Source organism: Meleagris gallopavo, chromosome 2 (genome assembly GCF_905368555.1).
Source record: "Meleagris gallopavo chromosome 2, MGAL_WU_HG_1.1, whole genome shotgun sequence".
Lineage (NCBI taxonomy): Eukaryota > Metazoa > Chordata > Aves > Galliformes > Phasianidae > Meleagris > Meleagris gallopavo.
This window is the reverse complement of record NC_139405.1, coordinates 105,053,818-105,077,566: the sequence shown is the minus strand read 5'-3', so window position 1 is coordinate 105,077,566 and position 23,749 is coordinate 105,053,818. Positions and strand designations below refer to the sequence as shown.

The 23,749-nt window shown below is 46.5% G+C and overlaps 1 protein-coding gene across 9 annotated transcripts in view; it reads right to left on the bottom strand.

Annotated features, from left to right (window-relative positions):
• Window positions 1-23,749, bottom strand: part of EXTL3 (exostosin like glycosyltransferase 3) — a 136,245-nt gene that overhangs the window by 98,015 nt on the left and 14,481 nt on the right. For 6 of the 9 annotated variants that reach the window (XM_010708084.2, XM_010708082.2, XM_085218277.1 and 3 more), the window contains exon 1: window positions 18,306-18,568. The exons of 1 other annotated variant lie outside the window; for it this stretch is intronic. The gene's annotated coding sequence lies outside the window, so the exon portion shown is untranslated. Of the gene's footprint in view, window positions 1-52; window positions 233-18,305; window positions 18,569-23,749 lie in introns of those variants that run through there. 2 more of the 9 variants (XM_085218278.1, XM_085218279.1) reach the window with 1 other exon arrangement.

Below are 23,749 nucleotides of genomic sequence, written 5' to 3'. Positions count from 1 at the left end.
GCAGAGCCATTTCCTCCCAGAAATTAAAGGTTCAAAAATCAGAGAATCTTACCCCAACCCACGGACTCGCTGCTTCCCTTTGCGAGAGTTCAGGTTTACGCACACCAAAAGGGTCGGAGCAGCAGAGGCTTTTCTTGCTGCCTTTTGTGCGAGGCTTCACGCTAGGATGAATGGGTGGAAATGCAAAGCAGAAGTTTGCACAAAGAGAAAGCAGTGTGTGAGGTGGTTTCTTCTGAAAAAGAGAAGGAGCAGGAATGACTTACTGCCTCATTTAAGAGCCCCAGCCTGCATTTTTATTAGATATATTTAGATGTCAGTGGTTAAAAAAAACAAAAATAAAAAAAAAAAAAAGAGGGGGGAGCACCCATATTCTTCAGGTATGGGCCTGGATAAGTCACACAGCTACAAACTAAACCACAGCAGACGCACCAAACACAAGTGTGGAATGTTAATGGTGCACACGGGGACTCAGAAAATCACCATCAATCTGCACAAAGGTGAAAAGACTGCTGCTGCAGGACCCTGCCTTTTCCCCGTGTTCTCACACAGCAAATGCCTGTTCGTGCCACAGCCCACAGTTACCCCAGTGTTCCTCTTTGTGTTTTCTTACCTCATTACGGCTTGTAAGCTGCTCAATGCAATGAAAAGGCAAGTCAGTGGAAAATTTACTATCTCGGTGGTAAAACTGAGCCCATGCCCCAGCTGACAGCCTTCCCACCACCACCTCCTATAGCACTGCATGATGCCATGCACCTCCTGCTGTGGCCTCCATCCTGTAAGCAACCTGCAGCTCCAAAGAAAGGCTTAATTCATAAAACATCCCGAGTTGGAAGGGGCCCATAAGGATCACCATATCCAATTCCTAGTTCAAAACACATTCCTATGTACATATCCCATACGTGTATATGTCCATGCATACAGGTATATATATTCTGGCCTGCACAGTGCACAACTTGCTAATAATGTAAATGATATCTCCCCAGCTTAAAGGGGATGATAAGTTATGGCTGTACACTGGCACTGAACAAAGCAAGGCGGCACGCCCAGAGCCAGCATGCCTCACAACCACTAAACACACATTTCTGTGCTCTACGTGGGCAGCAACTGCTGTCCAGAACGTTTTAACAGCAGAAACCACATTGCTTGATGCGGGAGGAAAAAAATAAACCAAACCCAAATACGTTCTTCCTCCTCTTCAAAGCCAGAGCATAAGAAACAAGCAATGTAATTATTCCCACACAAGGGGAAGGAAAATAAACCTAAAGAACACACACCCGAGGAAAGAAACAAGTCTCAAAAAAAAGCATTTTCAAAATAGTTCAAGGGCTTCTGTGCAGGGCCATAGCCTTACAGCAGGAGTCAGGAAGAGCAAAAACTACAGAGAACAGACTTCAGGGCTGCTGCACCCCGCAGAGCCCCCAGCACAGACTCTCCTGCATGCAGCATCATTCCCTGCCTCCTCCCCTGCTCAGCAGAACTCCCAGCCCAGCATCCAGCAGTGAGGAGGCCAGCTGTGAAAGGTGCTGGCTCTGTGTCTGTCCCCTACTGGGACCCACAGTGCCTGCCTTGGGCAGCAGCCAGAGGCCAGCACCGAGTCGGCAGGAGTGGGGGCCCTAAGTGCTGCGCGTCCTTCGGTGCCCACGGGGCACAGGATTTTCCTTCTGGAGCAGCCTCAAAGCCAAAGGCATCAGTTGCAGCTGTCCCATCACCTGCCTGGAGACAGCCAGCCACCAGCGGCGTGCCAAAAGGAGGCTTTCACTGCACCTGTCCCAGCATCAGGGCTCCCCAGCAAATCCTCCAAATCCTCCAAGGCTGCAGCAAACAAACCTTTGGCAGGACAGAAGCAAGCTCTCGCCCCGATGTGTTTCCTCCAGGGAGCAGAAGCAGAAGACTCAGACACAATCACTCTCTGCTGACAAGTAAAAGCACTTCAAGGAAGGCTTCTTTCCCCTCCCTTCACTTTGTTTTAAATGGCTGAAGAATTTCCTCTGAATGCTCCCAATTGCAGCTCACGCGGAGTTATTTTTGAAAGCAGAGAACCAGATTTCTGAGAGTCTGAATGAGGAAATGCAAAGCTTTTATTAAGCAATAATAGCCCAGACAATGGTCACGATTTCCCAAGGGTCTGAACACCACAGCTGACAATAAGCTTGATTCCTATACAAAACCCACCCTTGCAGGCTGGGAGGATTTGCTTTGTATGGTCTCAGCTCAAGTTAGAGAGTTAAAACATTTGCAGTGCGATTTCCTCCAGTAACATCTGACCAGAGATACAAAAATCACTGGGAAAAGCCCTTCATGTTGTCCCCTTCAAGTCCCCCCCTACAAGTCCCTTTCCAAGCTTGCAACAAAGACATTTCCCCATCCAGTTGGATCATTCCTGTCTGGGCAAACTGGTCCATCTTTCCAGGATCAGGAGAGTGGGGGAAAAAACCCTCCAACTTCTTCACTGTATCACTGTACCATGATTCTCCTTGTAATGGGAAGAAATGGGTCACAAAGCCCCACCTGCCACCATACGGCACAACTGGATCCGGCGATCACATCACCTCGTTGTTCTTTCAAAAGGGAGGAAGCTGCAGCTCAGAGGAGCTCACACAGCCTCTCCAGCTTCCCATTCTGGCCTTGTGCATGCCACTTCTCATTCACTGAGATGTGGCTGGCCATGAACAATTACTGCTGCATGTGAACGAGCTTGATCTGGCTCTCTGTAGCTGGCAAAAGAAGCAGGCACTTCTAGGGCACATAAAACTTGATTGGTTCAAGATGTCTACTTAGGACAAGATGAATTGTCCCGCACAAACGGCTGCTTTTCTCCACTGACTATAAAGCAGACCTCAGGGAAAGAAAAGAAACAGCTTAGCTACACACAGCTACATCTGTACAAAAGACGTAAATGCCTCCCATTCAAACGCTGTCCTCATCTTAAACAGTAAAGAAACTAATACCCTAAGTTCATTAGCTCTGCAAACCAAGCCGAGCCTACAGGAGGTTCCTACTCCACCATCATTTCCCTCCCTCCTCTCCCTTGTCGCAATAAAAGTGTGGTGTACCTGCACAGCATATCACGGTTACATTTAAGCTTTTCTGTCAGGCAAGTTGGTTTCAACCCAATCGTTTACCAATCAAACTGACCACACAGCCAGGATAGAGACCTGCCTGCATATACAGGAGCCAACACTTGAAAACGGTTTCAAGTTTTTCCTGCGGCTTTGTGAGGGAGAGAAAGGAAAGGTGTTTACAGGAGGTAATTAAAAAAAAAAAACAACAAAACAGGATGAGAGAGAGCAGTACTGTATGTCTTAATTTTACAGGCAGGGTTGAAAAGGGAGGGGATGAAGTGCTTGTTTTGTATTTCTTACCATTAAATTCAAGGCCTCTTGACCCAGAGAAATCCCTCAAGTTGGCCTGAAACACTGCTAAAAAATTATTCATCATCTGCTTGTCTGTAAATGGCCATCCACATTACAGATGCAAACCAACGAGTGCTCTGTCCAGAAGAGCACGCAGAAACGCAGGATGCGTTCAGAAAAGGGATGCACTCAAATTAAGGATGCTAAACACACCCAGATACTGCCATTCAGAGACTCCACATAAGCACTTTTTGTGCAGCAACATCTGTAAATCAAAGCACATTGTTTCCCACCCTCATAATAAAGAGATTTGCTAGATTATCTAGAGATCTGTCTGATGGTGGCAGACAAAGCTGCTGAACATCATGCAGCTGCCTGAAATGGGCACTGAGGCAGAGAGCTCACTCATGATGCTGAACGATGAATGTGGCCCCTTCAGTGATCACCTCTAATTACCAAAACTCTGCGTGCAGCGAGGAAAGAGCACATCACAGTGAGAGGAGTGGCCATGGGTGACAAATGTGTGCCAGCAGCCACTGCCTGGCAGATGAACGAGTCCCCATCTACTAAAGTGAGGATCGCAGGCTGACAGCAGGCAGCAAGTACTTCATCACATTCCATGAGAAGCCAGGAAGACTTGAATATTGCTAGCACAGACTGCAAGGCTTGAAATGCAGCCTTAATAACAAACAGCTCCAGTTAATCCATATTCACAACGCCTATCTCCAAAATGCTCCTCAGCCATTTAACTGTTGCTTCAAGTCATAGAATCATAGAATGGCCTGGGTTGAAAAGGCCCACAATGCTCATCCAGTTCCAACCCCCTGCTATGTGCAGGTCTCCAACCAGCAGACCAGGCTGCCCAGAGCCACATCCAGCCTGGCCTTGAATGCCTCCAGGGATGGGGCATCCACAGCCTCCTTGGGCAACCTGGTCCAGTGCCTCAGCACCCTCTGGCTAAAAAGCTTCCTCCTAAGATCTCATCTAAACCTCCTTAAGTCATGGCATTATTGCTGGACTTGATGGGCGCTTTCCAAGTTCAGATATTCTGTGTTCCATTATGAAAAAGAACTGGGTAGCAGCTGCCTGAATAACACTAGCCAGACATCAGGACTGTGTATCACTGGGCCAACTAAATGCCCCACACTATGTAGGGTCCCTCCAGCAGGCAACAGCCAAACACCTTTGAAAACATTTGAAAGGTTCCTGGCAGCCCTGCAGCCATTTGCCAACAGATACTTCACCTTCCTGTTTGAGAGAAGGCAGATCCCAGCCCGTCTCATGGCCAAGAAGTATCATCTTTGCTATCTTTTCGAGTTGTGTTATACAGTAAGTAATACACTCCAATACATGCAGGAGCAAAAATGCCCTTCAGCATTAATAGCAAGTCTAGATTACTATAATGTTAATAGAAATAAGATCATAGAGATTTTGTTACATGACTCTGCAAATTACTTAAATCAAGGGGGAAAAAAAAAAAAAACCAACACACCAAGATTAAATTAAGACTTCTTTCCTTCTTTGTCCTTCATGCCTGCCTCAGTACACACAGTAAAATTAAAAACAGCTGTGAACTTTCAGATGCAGTACAGCAGCTCTGCATTGGCCTATGGAGGATCCAAGCCCATATCTCAAGAGCATGAGCCAAGGAGAGCTTATTTTAGGATGAGAGGTAATGGCCTTAAGTTGTTCCAGGGGCAGGATATTAGCAACAATTTCTTCTCCAAAAGAGCAGTGATGCAGTGGCACAGCTGCCCTGGGAGGTGGTGGGGTCACCAAACCTGGAGGTGTTCCAGAGCCGTGGGGATGTGGCACTGAGGGATGTGGGCAGTGGGCATGGTGGGGTGGGCTGGGGTTGGACTGAATGGAGTTGGAGATCTTACCCAACCTTAATGATTCCGTGATTCTATTTCACTCCCTTTAAAAAGTCACAGCTTTCAAATAGAGTGGCGACTGACCATTTTGGAAAGATTCAGGATTGCATTGTACTGAGCCATCTAGGGCCTTTACAGTAATTTGACAAACATTTTAGCATAGAACACATTTGCTGCATTATGTTTGCTCTCTGGACTACAAAGGACCAATTGTAGGCATAAATCTTCCCTAATGCTGGAAGCCACAACTAGACGTTACCACCTGGAACAAAACTGCATTGAAAAGCTGCAGGGTTCAAAGAGAAGAGGGAGAAATAACCAAACATGCAGCAGCTCATCATTTTATACAAGGTTAAGGTCGGAAAAGGCCTGTATGATCATCTAGTTCAACATCCACCTACCACCAATACGTAACCATGTCCCTAAGTACTACATCTCCATGTTTCTTGAACACCACCAGGGATCAGGGACTTCACCACCTTCTTAGCAGCCTGTTCCAATGCCTGACTGCTCTTTTGGAGAAGTTGTTCCTAATACCCAATCTGAACCTCCCCCCGATGCAATTTGAGGCCATTCCTGAGCCTCCTCTTCTCCATATTGAACCATCCCAGTTCCCTCAGGCTCTCCCCATAACATCTGTGCTCCAGACCCTTCACAGCTCTATTGCCCTTCTCTGGACACCGAAGATGCCACACTATCTTTCTTGTAGTGAGGAGCTCAGCACTGAACACAATACTCGAGGTGAGGCCCCTCCAGAGCTGAGTACAGGGGATGATCACCTCCTTCCTCCTGCTGGCTGCACTACTTCTGACACAAGTCAGGATTCCATTGGCCTCCTTGTCTACCTGGGCACACTGGTGGCTCGTGTCCAGCTTAGCATCAACCAACACCCTCAGACCTTGTTTCTCCCTGCAGCTTTCCAGCCACTATGCCCCCAGCCTGTAGCATTACACGTGGTTGTTGTGACCAAAGTGCAGGACCTGGCATTTGGCCTTGTTGAATTTTGTGCCATTGGCCTCAGCCGAACCTTGGGGCTGTGACCAGCCACAGGCTGGATTTCATTCCATTATGACCGCTCTCTGGGCCCTGCCTTCAAGCCAGTTTTCACCCAGCAACGAGTATATCTGTCCAAATCATGGGCTGCCAAGCTCATGATTCAGAGTCCTAAAGCTGCATCTTTTTTGTGCTGAGTCCCAAAACCTCACTTATGCCACCAACAGATCCCTTGGAGATGACTCCAAGAAATCAATCTGCCAGGAGGCTGAAGGCCAGGTTTCACCATAGCTCTGAAACAAGAGGGAACTTGAACAATTTGGCTTCTGTTCTACCAGCAGCTCATTCCAAGGACTCATGCCACTTGATAGCTCTTTGCATCTCCACTTGTTGGCTGCTTGGATGCACTTCATCTTGTTGCTGCAGCATCTCAAACACGTAGAGCTGTCCATGCAACCTCAGCCCAAGGGCAGGAGAGGCCTTGGTGCCCTTCTGGATACTCTTATCTTCACAGAAGGCAAAGCTTTCACAGAAGAAATGAAACCAGCAGATACCTGCACTGTGTCTGCCGATCTACACAGAAATCCCAGCCAGTCTCTTGTTTTTCAGATCTCATCTTCAGCAGATTAAGAAAGATTATCCCAGGGGTATGGCAACCGACCAGAGTGCAGGAGATCATTTCAAGACATCTGTAATAGCATGCAATTAACAGCTTCTCCTCAATTTTGTCTCGTGGCCTCATTCATTAGGAAGATGGGTTTTTTAATAACCCTCACACGACACCTTTACTAGCAATACCTCTACTTCCATTACTGCCACTGCAGGCCTCAGGCTCTTCTTTCCTCCCCTTGAAATAGATTCAAGGCAACATCTTCATCTCCACTCCTGCTCATCCACATTGAAACTGCCTATACGCACATGCAAAACAAGCACAAATTACACCATTAACTTCAGCTTAGTCAGCTCACACCACAGACTAAGTCAATATTTGACAGATATTTAGCAAGGACTAGGATTTATTTAAATTCAGCACATCGTGCCCACAAGAGCAGATTTAGCAGAGGATGAGACACAACAGGACAGGCTGCTGGGGATTTGGAGGACAAAAACTTGCCACTTTGTAACCACAGAATTCTTTCAGCTGGATGCCTCCTGTTGTCACATACAGGAGGTGAGGGAAAAGCAGGATCTGAGCTCAGTCTTCCAAACCTTGTGAGGAACAACCAGCTTTCCTGGAGGCAACGCTGTGTATGAGTGAGGACGTCCCATCTTTCAGAGAAGAGGGGTTGCTAAGGCAATCCAACTAAAGGCCTGCCATCTGTACCAGCCCACAACTTCAACACCAAGCACAGCATCAATGCAGCTCTGAGCTCTGTGCCAGCACAGGCCAGAATAAAGAGTGCTGAAACCACCCAGCATACCAAATGGGTTTAACAACATAGCAAAGAAATAGGTTTACCCCAAATTGTGTCAGCTTTCGCATGAATAAGATCAACATACATCCCTTTTCAATATAAAAATGTAGATAAAACAGAACCAAGAGCAAATTTTCCCCTTCCTCTATGGTTAAAGACCAATACAAGAGCTTCTAGATCTCCCTAACCCTGTTACATGTGTTGGTTCTTCCCGCTGGCTGGCAAAGTTCTTACTTACATGAGCCCTTGGGAGCAGTGCCAAAACTGAAGAGCGAAAGGAACAGGTCAGTGAAAAATCCCAACAAACAGAGCATCACAGGGAGACAGGAATTAAAAATAAACAATGTTCTGACCAAACCTCCCTCTCTGCACTATCAAGGCAGAGCTGCCACCAGCAGAGAAGGCTGCACACTGCAAACAAAGCTATGTGTGTGTGAACTAAACATTCCCTGCCTTGTACTTAACAGTCTGGGAGAGGAGTCCAAACACCAAGTAAATAAACAGGAAACAGGCCCAGGCCCCTGAACAAAGCAGGGAAAGGAAAAAGCAGGGAGAAGGACAGATGTAAGCACAGGAACAAAAGTTAACTGTAACAGGTTCTGTGCTGTTTGTTAGCAGCTTCATTTGGAAAACAACCCACGTGCTTGCAGATCCTCTCCAACAGTGCCTCCACTGCTCTCAACTTAGGAATTCAGTGGCCATTCCAACCTTAGGCAGAGGAGGTTGAAGTTTCCTGTATCTTCTGCACAAACAGAACCATTACACTGCTCACACTATGGCCAGGCAAATACTTAAATTAATACACTTACAAATGGCCATGAAGTTTAACATCTGTCCTGGAGGCATTCAAGGCCAGGCTGGATGTGGCACTGGGCAGCCTGGTCTGCTGGTTGGTGACCTGCACATAGCAGGGGGTTGAAACTGGATGATCTTTGTGGTCCTTTTCAACCCAGGCCATTCTGTGATTCTATGACTCCTATTTGTCTGCCCATCCACACACAGCCCCCCACCCAGCAGTGCTGCAGGGACTTCACTTGGCAAAAAAATGCACCCACAAAAATTCCAAACCAAAAGAAACCCCTTTTTGTAGTGCTGCAGTTCAGGTGGCATTGTGCTTTTAGTCCCAGCCACCGTGCAAAACTTAAAAAGATAGAAAAGGATATAGCAACTAATTAGCAGAACTTTTCTTGCACCTCTAGACGTCCTGCAGCTGGAGAAGCTGAAGGAAATCACACTGACAGCAGTGGACACACACATCCTATCGTGCATTTGAAAGCACAAAGAACAAAGCTCTGCTGAATGTGGGAATTGGAAAGCCTGACAGATTTAACCCAGTTTATCCCGTGGCAAATTAGCTGCTGTTGAAAACAAGGCATTACATCATCTATTTGCAAGGATTTTTTTTTTTTTTCCCCAAGCTAAACTGCTGTGTTCACAGCTTAAAAAACATCATTTCTTCCTAACAGACTCAACAAAATGAAGGGGTGGATCAAGCTCTTTGCAGGGAAGCACACACCTAAACTGCTCTGCAAGTTCAAGCAGCAGCAGATTTTATCTAGAATTTAGCAGGAAATACAGAGTGCCCCTTCAGGCCTATCTATTCAGATTCAAGGATGAAAAGCCCATTTTTTCCAAGTTATGCTGTGCAAAATAATGGAATCACAGAACAGAATCAAACAACATCCTGAGTTGGAAGGGACCCACAGGGATCATTGACTGGGGGCTGAACTCACCCGGCTCTGCCAGACACTGATGTGATGAGATCAGTGGTGGGAGCCCACCTGATCCTTCCTTCCATTTCTGCCATCTACCCAAATAGCTGCAGATTCCAGTCCTAGATGCCACACCGCCTCAATGGGCCACACTGAGAGGCAGAGAAGGATCAGCTGCAAACTGAGCTGCTGGAGACATTGGTGCCTGTTCTCTTGTTCAACTTGTAGACTTGTTTTCCCTCAATCCCCACACATCTGTTGGTGCAACCTCATTTCTCAAAGCTTGGCAGAACCCTAATTTCCCAGCACCTGCTTTTCAACACTTGTTTCTCAGAGCTTTCTTCGCGGAAGCTGAAGGGCCAGCTCTCACGGAATCTGTCGGTGCAGCTTTGAAAACCATGATGTAATGGGCTCTCGCTGGAAAACTGAAGCACCCAGTTGATCCAAGAGGTTTCACACAAGCCGGAGTTGCAGCTCGTCAAACTCAAGAGCTGTCAGATGTCAGAAAGTGGAAGAATGCCAGGCAAAGCATTTCAAAACAGCTGAAGTAGGAACCATTGGTCTCGTCCCCAAGAAGAGAAAGATTTACACATCGATACACAGCTTGTGCGGATCGAGGACCTCTGAGATGTTTGACATTTTCATATGTACCAACCCACGTTGGCCAGAGAGCACAAGGCAGGGCATCCAAGCAAGGAACAAGATTCACAACAACTGAAACTCTGTAAAATAAGGATTCTCTTTCTAAAATTGGCAAAGGTTTGGAATACAGCTCTTTCACCATCACACCTTTAGATATTCAAAAGTACAGTGAGAAATTTTGTTTTAGATTTAAAAAATGTTAAAGGCTTGTTTTGAATAGTGGACAAGCAATGGGGGCTCTAAGAATAAAATACTCTACAAAAAGAAAAGAAAAATCAACAAAGTTTAAGAAAACTCCATCTGTGGAAGTCCTGTTAAAGGGAAATTACCCTTTGAAACAGCCAGAACTGTAATAAACAGAGAAGAATGGGATTTGCTGTCAGGATGTAATTAAAAAAAGAAACAAACAACAAAACCACTCCGCTCTGTTCCATATGGAGATAGCCAGGAGCTGATTTGGGAGAATGTCAAGCAAACAAATTTTCACTTTGAGATTGCAAAAGGTCACTGCAAACAATTACTACAACGCAATACTAAAAGCAACATATGCCTACACTTTTTTTCAATTTAACAAGATATCTTTACAGCTTTAGTTATTACATGGAAGGAGTAACAACATCGAGGATTACACAGCCACGTTCAGCCATTGTGCAAATACCAGGGAACAATTAAAACTGCATTTCAAAGTGAGCAGGCTGCACAAGTGTTTGCTTCCTCTTCTGCCTCTGTTTTTGCCAACTGCAGTTCCCAAAACAGATCTCATCCGCAGTTAAACTGGGGCCAGAACAAAGACATTCCTTGCCATGTATGGGAAATAACGGAGGTTATTAAGTTCACTTCTCAGAAGAGCAGAAGGCACGGTAAGGAGGCCTCGGGATAAAAAGTCAGGCAATAAAAAGAAGTACTCAAATCTCAAAGATGTGCACCAACAGCACAAGTCTTCCCTGCTGTCTCCCTGCCAAGTAAACTTCAGAATGGGGCATTTTCTTCTTTCAGTGCAACTCCAGTCCCCATTAACAGGGACTGCATGCGTCAGCACAAAACTTTTGCCCAGCAGCTTGCAGGAACTGAAAAATGAGCATCCTATTCCAGTGACCTTCACAGGCACACACAACAGTGAGCCATTCTTGTCCATTCAGCATGCTCACATATAACAAGTCCCACAGATTCACTAAATTACCCTTCATGGTCCTGAGCAGGCTCAGGATTTGCAATTAGGATAAAAGAGGCCGGGAGCAAGCCCCTGACACCAGATATGACCTCAATATCTGCTCTCCACCTGTCCATGCTTTACAGTGCTCAGCTACTCCTGTTGCTGCCAGAAGAGACAAAGCATACACATACCCTTCCAAAAGAGCAGGCACCCGTCCCTACTCTCCTATTCAGCAGCAAAGGAGAAGCAAACCCAGCTTCTCTCTGTGCTGCCTCAAGCTTTCTGCCTTTTGAGGAACAGGCCAGCTCCTACCCAGCACCTCCCTAGCTCCAGCACTGGGATGCCATGGGAATGAGAACCTCCACTTCCTGAAAATTAATGAAGCTTGGAACAAAGAGAAGGTGACAAAGGGGTCTGGTATAATCCCCTCTTTCCCCGGAAGGTGCCACACAAGCACACAGCCAATACAAACTCAGTATGATGACTTAGCATTGCACTGCCTCAATACGCTCACACGAGCTTTCAGTAAACCAGGCTAGGAATAGGCACAGGGACAGCAACGCATCCAAATAAACAGCCGTGCACAGCAGCACGGAGCTCACAAGAAATACTTGCAGTGCCACTCCTGCTTCTATCAGTTTTGGGAAGAGGAAATGCACTTTGGTTCTTTTTATAAAACCTGCTCTATTACATTTGTCAAACAGCTGCCACTTTCTCTGCCCAATATAGCCACTTCCAGCAGTAACCAAAGGATCGCTGTGGCTGCGCATGTATTACGTATCAGAGATGCATATTAAAACTGACTTGAGATCTGTCTGGAGATGACATGTCACTCCTCCAAGTCAGTGGCACGATACCAAGATGCAAGTCAGTGCAGAGCCCAGGCTGTACGTGTGTGAACTGCTCCAAAAGATGCTCTGGGCATTGCTGCCTGAGTAACGGCACCTGAAACACGAGCTCAGCAAGGCACACAGACGATGGAGAGAAAAATATCTTTTTCCCTGACACCTCCTTTCACAGGGAAGAAATAATTGCATAGCTTGGCCTTTCTAATCAAGACTGTCGTCCTTGTATTTTTAAAAGTCATTTGCAGAAAAAAAAGCAGAGCTGGTTCCTAAGGAAAAAGAGCTGGCTTCAGTGCAAAAGCCTCGAGATACCTGCCAGCTCCAGCTCAATGGCTGCTCCCAACTAACTGCACCCTTGAGACACTTGCAAGAGACTTGGTGCTATTCTTCACTGCCACGAAGTAAAAACAAAGTCAGCAAACCCTGGAGGCAAACGGGAGAAAGCAGTGGCAAGATTTCTTTCCATCTTTTATTATTTGCATCGAGTCTTAATTCCTGTTAATAAGTCTGAGATTTACATCAATAATAACACACGGCAGTGTGCTTCAATGCAGCCCAGCAGCATTAAATCAAAAAGGTTCCTTGTACTCCACTTTTAGGAAGGGCAGCAAAAAAAACCACCCAGCACACCGTGACCATGACCAGGTCAACCTCTCACCTTTTTCCACACCTTTGTTTTTGTTTCCAAATGCATGACTGAGAACCTGCAAGGGAAGGCTTAACACCAGAGAATTGTCAGACACCACAGTAATTAGTGGCAGCTTCCCAGTGCATCCATCTCCAGCCACGATTCTGATAGCTGGCTCCTCCTCGATGCCCACATTAAAATCAAGGCACACAAGATAGGCGGCAGATTCATTTACCAAGGGCTTCCCAGAAGAGATGCCTAAGGAAAGAAATATCTTACCTAAACAATGCCTGCTTGGTTTGTTGCTTTTTTTAAACCATCTGCTATGGGAATGCTATCTTCATTAATAATCTGAGAAAGATGTTAACGTGCCCAGTGACATATAGTGCATTTCTAGATGATGGGAGCCATGCTGCACATATCCAGCCAGCAACTTACTGCAAGCAGAGGAAGGCAGGATTGTGCTGCCCTGCCTTCTGCCCACCTGCTGCTTTCACATCATGGCTGTGACGTTACTGATCCGCTTACACCAAAGAGTTTTGGTCTATTTTATTTACAGACCTTTGCAAGTTCCCCTGCAGACACAAGAGCTCTATGGATCCTCTAGAAGAAACCCACAGAGCAGCTCACCCCGTGCTCCACAGATCTGGGCTCTGCTCTCAGCTCCCAGCTCACCACTTGTTCAGCAGCTCTTCCTGTTGTTCAGAGCTCCAATGCCTTCATGGCAACCTTTTCCAGTAGTCATCTGCATGCCAGCAGTACTCTGCAGCAGCACCAACACAGTCCAGAACACATCATTTCCCACTAAGTGCCTGCACAGAGCAAACCTGCAGTATAATTACTTCCTCATGTCTATAACAGAAGCACTAAAAGACGAGTACAAATCCTATCCCCGTGTGCTCTGGCATTACATACGATGTGAAGGCATTTAATCGAGGAGGGAGAAGATAATCCTCCCCACATTCGGTGACGTGCTTCATTCCATCACATCCAAGGTGTGGTACAGACACGTATTAGATGAGGAAAAGCAAAGCAGTTAGGACATGTTGATGGCACGATGTAATGGAGGGTGTCGATGGCTTTAATTGTGCTGCCTTTATATAAGCAAAGAGTCCACTTTCCACAATAAGTTGCCAAATGAATTAATCTTCTCTTTGACTGCCCTTAAAAAGTACTCAACCTGTCATAAAGCATCCCCTAAGGGAAACCACACACACATGGAACAACTTGTTTTCTGCTAGATGACATTTTGGCATTCCAACACATAGAATTCATTTCAAACGAATACAGAGATGACCAACATACTGGCGCAGATTTGAGATGACTACACAGCTCCACAATCCCTTCATGTGACACAAAGTAGTACAAAACAGTAAGAAAGCTCATCCTGCAGAGCCAGCCGTCAGGACGTGTGCTTCAGCACAGCAGTGCTCTCACCAAAACACAACGGGAAGGGAACAATCCTCAGGCTACGTGTGCTGCCAGCATCCCCAAGAAGAATGTCAGATAATTAGACACCTCTGAGTACTCTGAATCATGGGGAAGGCATTTTATGAAACAAGACAGGTAAAAGGTTAACCAGCTGGAAACTATGCAGGAAAAAAAAAATAAATAAAGAAGTGTTACTTGTACAGACAGAAATGTTATTAGCATTTTGTATTAGAAGAAACTTGACAGGGTTTCCTGCATTCATGGGATGCTCTCATACTGCCCTCGGTATGCTTGCATCTGTACAAAATGCATCAAAACTCATGGAGGGGAGGGGACAGGCAGAAAAAGACACACAGCCAACTCCATGCAGTGAGATCCCAACCATCTAAGGAACTGATGGTAAGGGTGCAAGAAACTCCTTTACATCAAAACTACCTGTACTCATTGAACAGCCTGGGTTGAAAAGGAGCACAATGCTCATCCAGTTCCAACCCCCTGCTATGTTCAGGGTCACCAACCAGCAGACCAGGCTGCCCAGAGCCACATCCAGCCTGGCCTTGAATGCCTCCAGGGATGAAGCATCCACAACCTCCTTGAGCAACCTGTTCCAGTGCCTCACCACCCTCTGGGTGAAAAACTTCCTCCTAAGATCCAACCTAAACCTCCCCTGTCTCAGTTTAAAACCATTCCCCCTTGTCCTAAGTCATTAGGACAAGGTTATTAGGTCACTGTCATCAGTGGGAGCCTTCGGGTTCCGTTCCCTGGACAACAAGAAAAGATTAAATTTGCTACATTGACAAGTCTCAGTTCTCTGTATTTCACTCCCTGTGACCAACAAGGGACAGTTTGCTCTGTAGTCACTGTGAATGTCACAAAGCCATAAAACCCACTGCCAGTTAGCAGTGGCAGATGCCAGCAGAGGGAGCACAGCACACCTGTGCACTTCTTACATAAAAGCAAAGGTAGACTGAACTGTAAGCAAACACTGAATTAAAAAACACGTATTGAAACTTCCTTTAAAATTGTCACAATCCTGTAAGAAATGTCCAGCGAGCCAAGGAAAAAGCTACAAAATGCCCTTTCAAATACATTTGTAATAGATTAGTCAGTCCTCTAAGTGGCTCCTGCTGGTAGCAGACATCAATTAACTAACAGCAATGATTTCACAAAAATAGGATTGCAATCTGTGCTTCAGAACTGGGCCTGCGATTGCTGTGTAATAACACCTATTTACTGGTTGGCCAGCACTCAGGGCTTCCTACACCCCAGGCCAGATAGGAATCAATTAGGTGTGAGCCATAGAGCTATATATGCACTCCTGTCTTCATCCTTCTTACCAAACCCCAAAACCTCAAACTGGTTTTGCACCTCTTTTCAGGCAATATCCACCTTATTTGCATCTGAGAATCAGACATCTCAGCTGCAGGAGCCAACTCAACCACGACAATCACCAGTAAACAGCACTTTAAAGTCTTCTCCCAGAAGAAAATTGTGGGCTCTGCTTTTGAGGATATGTCTAAATTGCAACCACAGTGCTACAAGCACACTCAGGGCAGCCATAGCCCAGCAAGCACAATGGGAGTTGTATGGACAGCTGTCTGGCCCAGCTGCGTGCCTCAAATCCCATGCAAATACTACCCCAGCAGCTGCATTCCAGCAGAGATACAACTAACCATACCGAAATGTCCCTTGCCTGAATACACACATGGGTATCGCTTGTCTTTTTCACAGACCCCCATGTATTTTGCTTGCTGAGCGGTTAGGTCATAGAGAACTCCATTTGGGTTAGGATTCATTCATTACAGCAATGCAAAAATTCCAGCCAGGTTTAAAACCCCAGTGGTAGGAACTGCTTCAGTCTGTGCATGACCCAAAAAAGGGTATTTAGCACAGATAACAGGTAGGGAAGTGAGACAACAAGCACGGGGAAAACCTCTCTGCTGGTGAGGTGATCGTGATCTAGTGATCGGGTGGTCCTTTCCAGTTCTGTGTTTTGTGAGGTTTCCAAATCAGAAAAACAGCCTCCAGACTAGGAACCAACAGACATCTGACCACTGTGATCTTGGCTTCAAATAGCTGGCACATGTGGTTAGCTGCATCTCCAGTCTGCTGGAACTGGCATGAGAAGGGGAAGGAATGCCCTGGGGAAACAGGGGAAGGTGACAGGAGTCAAACAGGGAGGAAAATCAGGCGCCAGAGATCGTGAGGGGAGAGAACAAATACACAGAGCCAGAAGAAAAAAGAAAGGTAAACTCTAAAAACGTTAAGATGATGATACTATGGGATTTCAAAACTTAATAGTCACAGAATGCAGATTTGAAGTGGCCTCTGGCTCCCCACAAGCAAACAAGCCCTAGTAATACATCTGAACAGTGACATGTTACAAACACCCAGGGGAAGACGATCTTTCCCATCCCACCTTAACAGCACACAAACAGCTTTCCAATTTTGCCTTGCACCACTGAGAAACAGCCTAAACGACAGCATTTCAACAACTGTGGTTTTCTTGTTTTGCACATTCGCTGCTTTTGCTCTGATTTGACAACTGCCAAAAGCCATCCTCGCATGCAAACAAACATGAGAGCTAACAGTCTCCACTTGCAAAACTAGAGAATATCAGAAAACTATTTTGGACTTTCCTTCTGCAAAGAGACATCAAGAAGTTCAAGAACTGTCAGTACCCCAGCTGAGCTGCCAGAAGAATTTGACTGTGCCACGCTCAAATGAAGACAGTCCATTACCCCTGCTCTAGAATCTCGTAACACTGAGCTGAACTGATGCAAACTCTGGTTTCTGGAATGAAAACTGAAAAAAAGAAACATCACAAATCCATTAAGTGAATACGGGTAAAGCCACGTGTAACAACAGGATCCCTCAATTCTTTGAAAGGGTAGATAACTCCAGGACGAGGGGAAATTGTTTTAAGTTGAGGGAGGGAAGATTGAGGTTAGATATCAGGGGGAAGTTCTTTCCTATGAGAGTGGTGAGGTGCTGGAACAGCTGCCCAGAGAGGCTGTCCATCCCTGGAGGTGTTCAAGGCCAGGTTGGATGGGGTCCTGGGCAGCCTGGACTGCTATGAAATGTGGAGGTTGGTGGCCCTGCCTGTGGCTGGGGGGGGGAGGGGGGGAGGGGCAGGGAGAAAGGGGGGTTGGAGCTTCATGATCCTTGAGGTTCAATGGCCAACCCTGGCCATTCTGTGATTCTGTGACCCTCAGATAGTACGTGAAGCCAGGGGAGCTTGTGGGGGGAACACTTCTCCCATCACCCAAATTCAGACGGTGGTTCATTTCTGATGCTACCTTTGCATAGAAAGAAGTTTCGGATTATTTACTACTTACTAAAGCCTGAATAAACACCCGATGTGCCAAGAGCCTTATTATCTCACTTATAACAGAAATATCAGTCAAAACACATTCGCAACACGTGCGTCAGACTTAGACATCTCACACAGATTTCTCCACAAAAGCAGAAATATCCGTCAGAGAGACCTGCCTGTGACACCCGACTCAGGAAACAAAGTTATTTAATCTCCTACTTACAGATACCAGACTTGCCACACGGAAACCCAGAAATGTTGAAGTCAAGCTATCATATCAGGGTATCGAGGCACACTTATCAGATGCATGCATAAGCAACAAGAGACCAGAAACCAACCAGGGAGACGCACTCGCTGCTTGCTTTATAACATACAGCAGCGGAACCGCGCTCCTGCAGCAGATGCTTTGCTCCTCTGTGCATCCTGAACACCCACTGAACGACTTCCAGCTGCAAAATCGTTTGGCTTAGGGCATAACCGGGGGCTGGGCATTAACGTGTTTGTTAGCCCTCGGTTTTTTTGATTAAGATCGAATGTTTTTAAGGTCGAAAGCAGCGGGGAACGCTGAAGGAAATCGGAGGGGGGAAGAAACCCAGCACAAAGCTGAACTTTAGCAAAGAGCTGAAGGCTGAGCAGGGTGTTAGGCCTCGAGCCCCCAGACCCACCTCAGGCCGGGGGCAGCAGCAGCGGAGAGGCGGCGGCCCCGCGAGGCACAGCGGGACGAGGGGCTGCTCTAGGCCCCCTCGCAGCTTCAGCGCACCGCAACCCCCCCATCACCGAGCTGCGGGATGGAGTCCCGGCTCCCCGCGGGACCCCCACCTCCTCCCTCAGCCCCGAGGGACACCGCCCGGCCTTCCCCTTAGTGCCTCCCCGGGCCGTGCCTCCCCTCTCTCACACTCGCTCCCCCTGCGCTCCCCCCGCCGCGTGGTTCGCTCCAGCCTACCTCCAGGCGCCTCGCTTCACCCTCCCGGCGGTACCGCGGTGCCGGCGCCCGCTGCGAACGGCTGGGGGGGGAGCCACAGCCTTCGCTTCGCCTTCCCCCTCTGGCTGCCCTCCCCTGCTCCCCCCCCCCCCCCAGGTCTGGGCGCAGTTGGTTTGTTCCGAAAAGCCGGCCGGTCTTCTACCCTAAACCGCTGGATCTCTCACGTCTTCGGCCATTTCCGACCGAACTGGCGGAAGTTGCCGAAGTGACGACGGAACTTAACGGCCCGTTCCGAAGGGTGAGCGGAGAGAGCCGAACCGCTGACGGAGATAGCCGAAGGGCTCAAGGGGTGGGAGCCAGGACGGCGAAGGAGGAGACTTCTCTCCGGAAACTACCGAGAAGAGCCGAAGTGCCGCAGGAGGCGGAGCACCGCCGCCCTCCCATCCAGAGGGGCTCGCAGGCCACCGCGCATGCGCACCGTGGGGAGGCGCTTTTCCCGCCTAAAGGTGGGCACGTGCTGCCCTCCCCGAGGAGCCGCCATGATGGATCTGTGTCCTGGCAGTGCCTCACGCAGTCCTTGCGTGGGCAAACACACCCCAGGCTTTATCCACAGCACACCGAGTTGGCTCCAGCCATGTTCCAGCACCCTTGCAAGGCTGAGAGTACACACAGAGAGTTCAGCCCTGTGGTGAAACCACCACGGGGACTGCAAAGATTGGCACATTCCTTGCACAGATGTCCAGATGGCTGCTGGCAGAAGGGGTTATACATACCACTGTTTTGGGATGCTGGTACATGCAGGCCCTGCTTATGAGTACTGCCAAACCACTGCAGATGGGATTTCATTATCAAGTTGCCTCAAGATCCAAGATGGACAGTTTGGATTAATACTATAAATTATCACTCGGTCTGGACAAAAATGACATAGAATATCATTTCTGGTTTTAACTTCTTAACAGCATTTACATTGCCAACAGCACCTATTAAGAGCAGCAACACCAAATTTATGCAGACAAATACCAAACATACCATGCAAAAGATGGGGATTGAAACAGAAGAATTAGGAAAAGGAAAAAAAAAAAAAACACAAAAACAAAGCAGTGGGGAAATAAAGGGGAGAACAAAGGCAAGGAATGGTGGCAGCCATCATCCTACAAGAAAACCAACTCCAGCAGCTTCAGTACTTCTTGTTTATTACTTTATGCACTTTCATTTTACATATATATTAATGCCCCATAAAGGACTTCATATCTATGGGTACCAAGTTTAATCCCAAAACACAAAACCTGTTAGCTTGTGAGGGACTGGGGGATCTGAGAGAAGAAACAGGTTTATCTCCACAGGAGCAGGAAGGGTGGCAACTGTGGCATATCTTCAGGAATCTTCGCTTTAGTAAAACATGAGCACTTCAAAACTGCGAGAAACCACTTTTCCACCACTCTGCACTTTTTTAACAGTCATTTACACATGTGTAAAGCATGCAAGGAGAAACTAACTTTTATCCTGAAAAAATGGTGAGGGTGAGAGGGGGAGCAAGTCTACCTGTTGTTAGACACTATGAAATACAATCCTACAAGCAGGGGACAAGGATGGAAGGGTAGGAATAGGTATTCTAAGGCTCTTGGAAACAATATTTCCAGCCCATCCAGCCTGACCTTGAACTCCTCCAGGGTGGGGACACCCACAACTTCTCTAGGCAACTTGTTCCAGTGTCTCATCACCATCACTGTGAAGAATTTTTTCCTGATAGCTAGTCAAAATCTATCCTCTTCTTGTTAATAGCCATTACCCCTTCTCCTGTCAGTACCTGCCCTTATAAAAAGTCTCTGCCTAGCTTGATGACCCTCCTCTGGTCCTGTTCCCCAGCTTGTTATGCTGGGGCCCCCAGAACTGGACGCAGTGCTCCAGGTGGGGTCCCACAAGAGCAGAGGGTCAGAATCATCTCCCTCAACCTGCTGGTCACACTTCTGTTGATCCAACCAAGCCCAGATACGGTTGGCCTTCTGGGCTGCAAGAACACATTGCTAGCTCATCTTGAGCTTCTCATGAACAGACACCCCCAAATCCTCCTCCTCAGGGCTGCTCTCAAGCCATTCTCCATCCCCCCGACCAAGGTGCAGGATCTTGTACTTGGCCTTGTTGAACTTCATGAAGTTGGCATAGGCATTGAGCCTGCCCAGGTCTCTCTGCAGCTGCAATTTAATGCTGTGGATGCTCTCACTCCTCTGTGCCCTCTTCTCTGTTTGAATAGTCTCCACTTAACCATTTTTCTTTATCTGGACCAAATTCTGCTTCTCATCCCCCTTGTAAGCTTTTCTCACTTCCAACACATTAATGTTTCATCTCTGCTGTAGATTACACGGATTCATTTTGAGCAGGTATTAAGGAGTTCCAGAGCCAGCTAGTGCACAGCCCTATGGCATACTTCCATGGCCTGAAATAAACCTCAAAAAAACATCCGTTCCTCTTCAAGTGAATAACAGTCTAAGGGGAGGACTAAACTTACATCTTTTCCCTGCCAGAAGGCTACAGTCCTTCTGGCAAAACTTTTTTAACCTCTTTCTCCTCCCTTCCACAGGAGACAGTACCAAGGTCTGACCACCTGCAGACTCCACACGCCTTGTGGAATGTTTTTTAGACCACACTCCTAACCTCAGACAGTCCTATCAGATTTCATAGGATTCAGTCACTTGTTAGCCCTAGGGTGCTCTTGGTGTTGAACAGGTAAAACACATCTCTAATACACATCTCCCAGCCCCAGTGGGACAACTACACATACTATGAGAAAGCTAAATTTTCAGTTCTGCTGAGGCTCTGACCGCTTTTGTCCCTCAGGTATCTCACAGTACGCTTCACAAGAGACGAATAATTAATCTGGAATGCTGGCCAAATTCCAGTTTAAGTAATAACATTTGGATGGTTTATATTCTCCTTGCAGTTTTGAGTGAATATGGATTGTTTTTTTCTCCTTCCTTTATGCCATAGAAGCAGTGGTCTGGTACTGTTGGAGCAGCTGCCAGGCTCTGCAATGTAAGTAGCCACATTTCAGCAATAGGCAAAGGCATCTCATTTGCTTAAATAAAGTACTATGAAGACCCCATGGGCACAAGAAGTGCTGTTAATAATACACCCTACTGCTGGGCATAAAGTGAAGCAAGGGCTAGAGCACGTCATGAAACTGTAATTGAAAAGTTAACATAAGAATGCACACAGGCATAAAGAACAAGAACTTTTTCCTCCAAAATGCTAATTCAGGCTTGGACCTTGTGCAGCTCCAGCTGGAATCCAAAGAGCAAAGACAATGAACTCTTAGCATCCTGCACAGGGAAACGAGATCATGATGGCAGGAGAAAACAAGTTTATGAAAGCAGTGAAAGTTTTGAGCAAGATGCTGGGATGTCTGAGGATACGGCCTGGTAGTAAAAAGGCACGAGGAACAGAAATGTCTGTTCCCTTGTTCACAGAGGCCTGATTAGTGTTTCTTATTTCAGCTAGATATTTGAAGAACATAGGAAGGAAAGAAACGGGGTAGAAGGTTTTAAGATGTAATATAATGGATCACACTCAGAATATGTCAAGTTGCACTGCCACATATTTTATTAAGAATAAACATTCTAGAAAAAATTATTAAACGATTGCATTATGCTTTGTTTATAAAACTATACATTACCAGACTAGGTTATTATCTTTGGCGAACCACAGTGCCTAAAAGGGTAATTTCAGTATTTCAGCAACAATGTAGTTAAGAGAGATTAGGACAGTGGTTACAAATAAACAGTGAGAGACCAGATGGCTCAGAGGATGGGTAATGAGACATGCAGCTTTCCTCCTCCCCCAGCATGTCCCAGATCATTAGCGACTGAAAGCTGTTACTAGCACTGACTATTCTTCACAAGCAGTTTATTGACCCAAATATGGTTTTGCTCATCCCCAAACTACTGGCAAACTAATTTCAGTACGGCATGTCCCTCCAAGCTTTGGTGGAGCTACATAGCGTGAGAGGGTGAAGGCAGAGGGTGTTGCCTTCCTACCTTGCGTGTCTGTAACCACTTGCAGCAATTCTACTGCATTTTTGTGGACCTTGTCTGCATTTCCTTAGCATTTTTTTACGGTTACCTCAAAAATGAAATGCTCAGAGTCACGCAGAGTCATTCTGTAGGAATCAAGTCTAGCCAGGTGAATTCAAGGCGAGGTTGGATGGGCCCTGGGCAGCTTCATCTTGTGAGTGGCAACAAGCCCATGGCAGGGCATGGGTCTCGATGATCTTTAAGGTCCCTTCCAACCTGAACCATTCTGTGATTCCATTGTTCGATGACTCTATGAATTACCAGCAAGTCCTCTCCCACCTTCACCTTGGTCCTTGTGGGACGTACACTTACTGACAGGAAGGTGAGTAAGCCATAAGATGCTATACATTGCTCTTTTTATTAGACTTAACTCTATCACTCCGATTAAAAAAAAAAAAAAAAAAAGATGAGTCACCCAGCATAAAAAAAAAAAAGGAACTAAAATGCATCTATGTAAAATTTAGATACAGAAATTAAAAACAAGGCACATTAAAAGATGTTCATATCACAACACTCCTGGAAATTTCAGTGACTGAATAAAGATAGGCTCCAAAGCAGGAAGCAGCAATCCATTTCTGTAAAATTCCCTTGAATTCCTGAAGTGCTATAGCTAACCATGCTTCCCCTTCATCTCCAAACAGATGCTTTGAAGTTTTCCATAGACACTCAAGAAAGAAGACACATCCAAATACCTAGACTACCCCCAAACTCCACCCTGGAACAGATGGTGAGGTTTTAAATACAGAAGCATCTGGTAACCACTGGTATGAAAAAGCTGGCAAGCCACAGCTTATTCTGTTCTACTAAATATTCCATAATTTGAACTAAATTTAAACAGGGAATTAAAAAGAAGCAATCATTTCACTTGTATATAACATAATCCCTAAACACCTATACACTGTAACTGCAGTGTAGTTGGGCATTGCACTCTTGCCTACCAGAAGCACTTTTTTTAATTAAGCATTCTGCAGTATTAAAAATGAAATTAAAACTGAATGCAAAACAAGCAGCCCAGCCCCTCCTTGGTGAAGCACGAAGCATTGTGTTTAGTGTGTGCTTTGTTACATCAGACAACCAGGCTCAGGGCTGCCAGCTTCCAGCCCACACTCAAGTCCACACAACTTGAGGGGCTCTGACAACTTGCCAGATCACCAGGAGTGCATGGAAAGACAGAAGACTTGAGGAACTCACTGAGACCTGTGTGCTCAAACCAACTGTCTCACCTGTCCCCGGGCTCAGCTGCCAAGTGAAAATTAGAGAGAATACTTCCTACACAGAGACACTGAATCATAGAATACCTCCAGTTGAAAGGGACCCATAAGGATCACTGAGTCCAACTCCTGCCTCCACCCAAGCCCACCCAAAAATAGAAAATAATACACGACTGCTAGAAAAAAC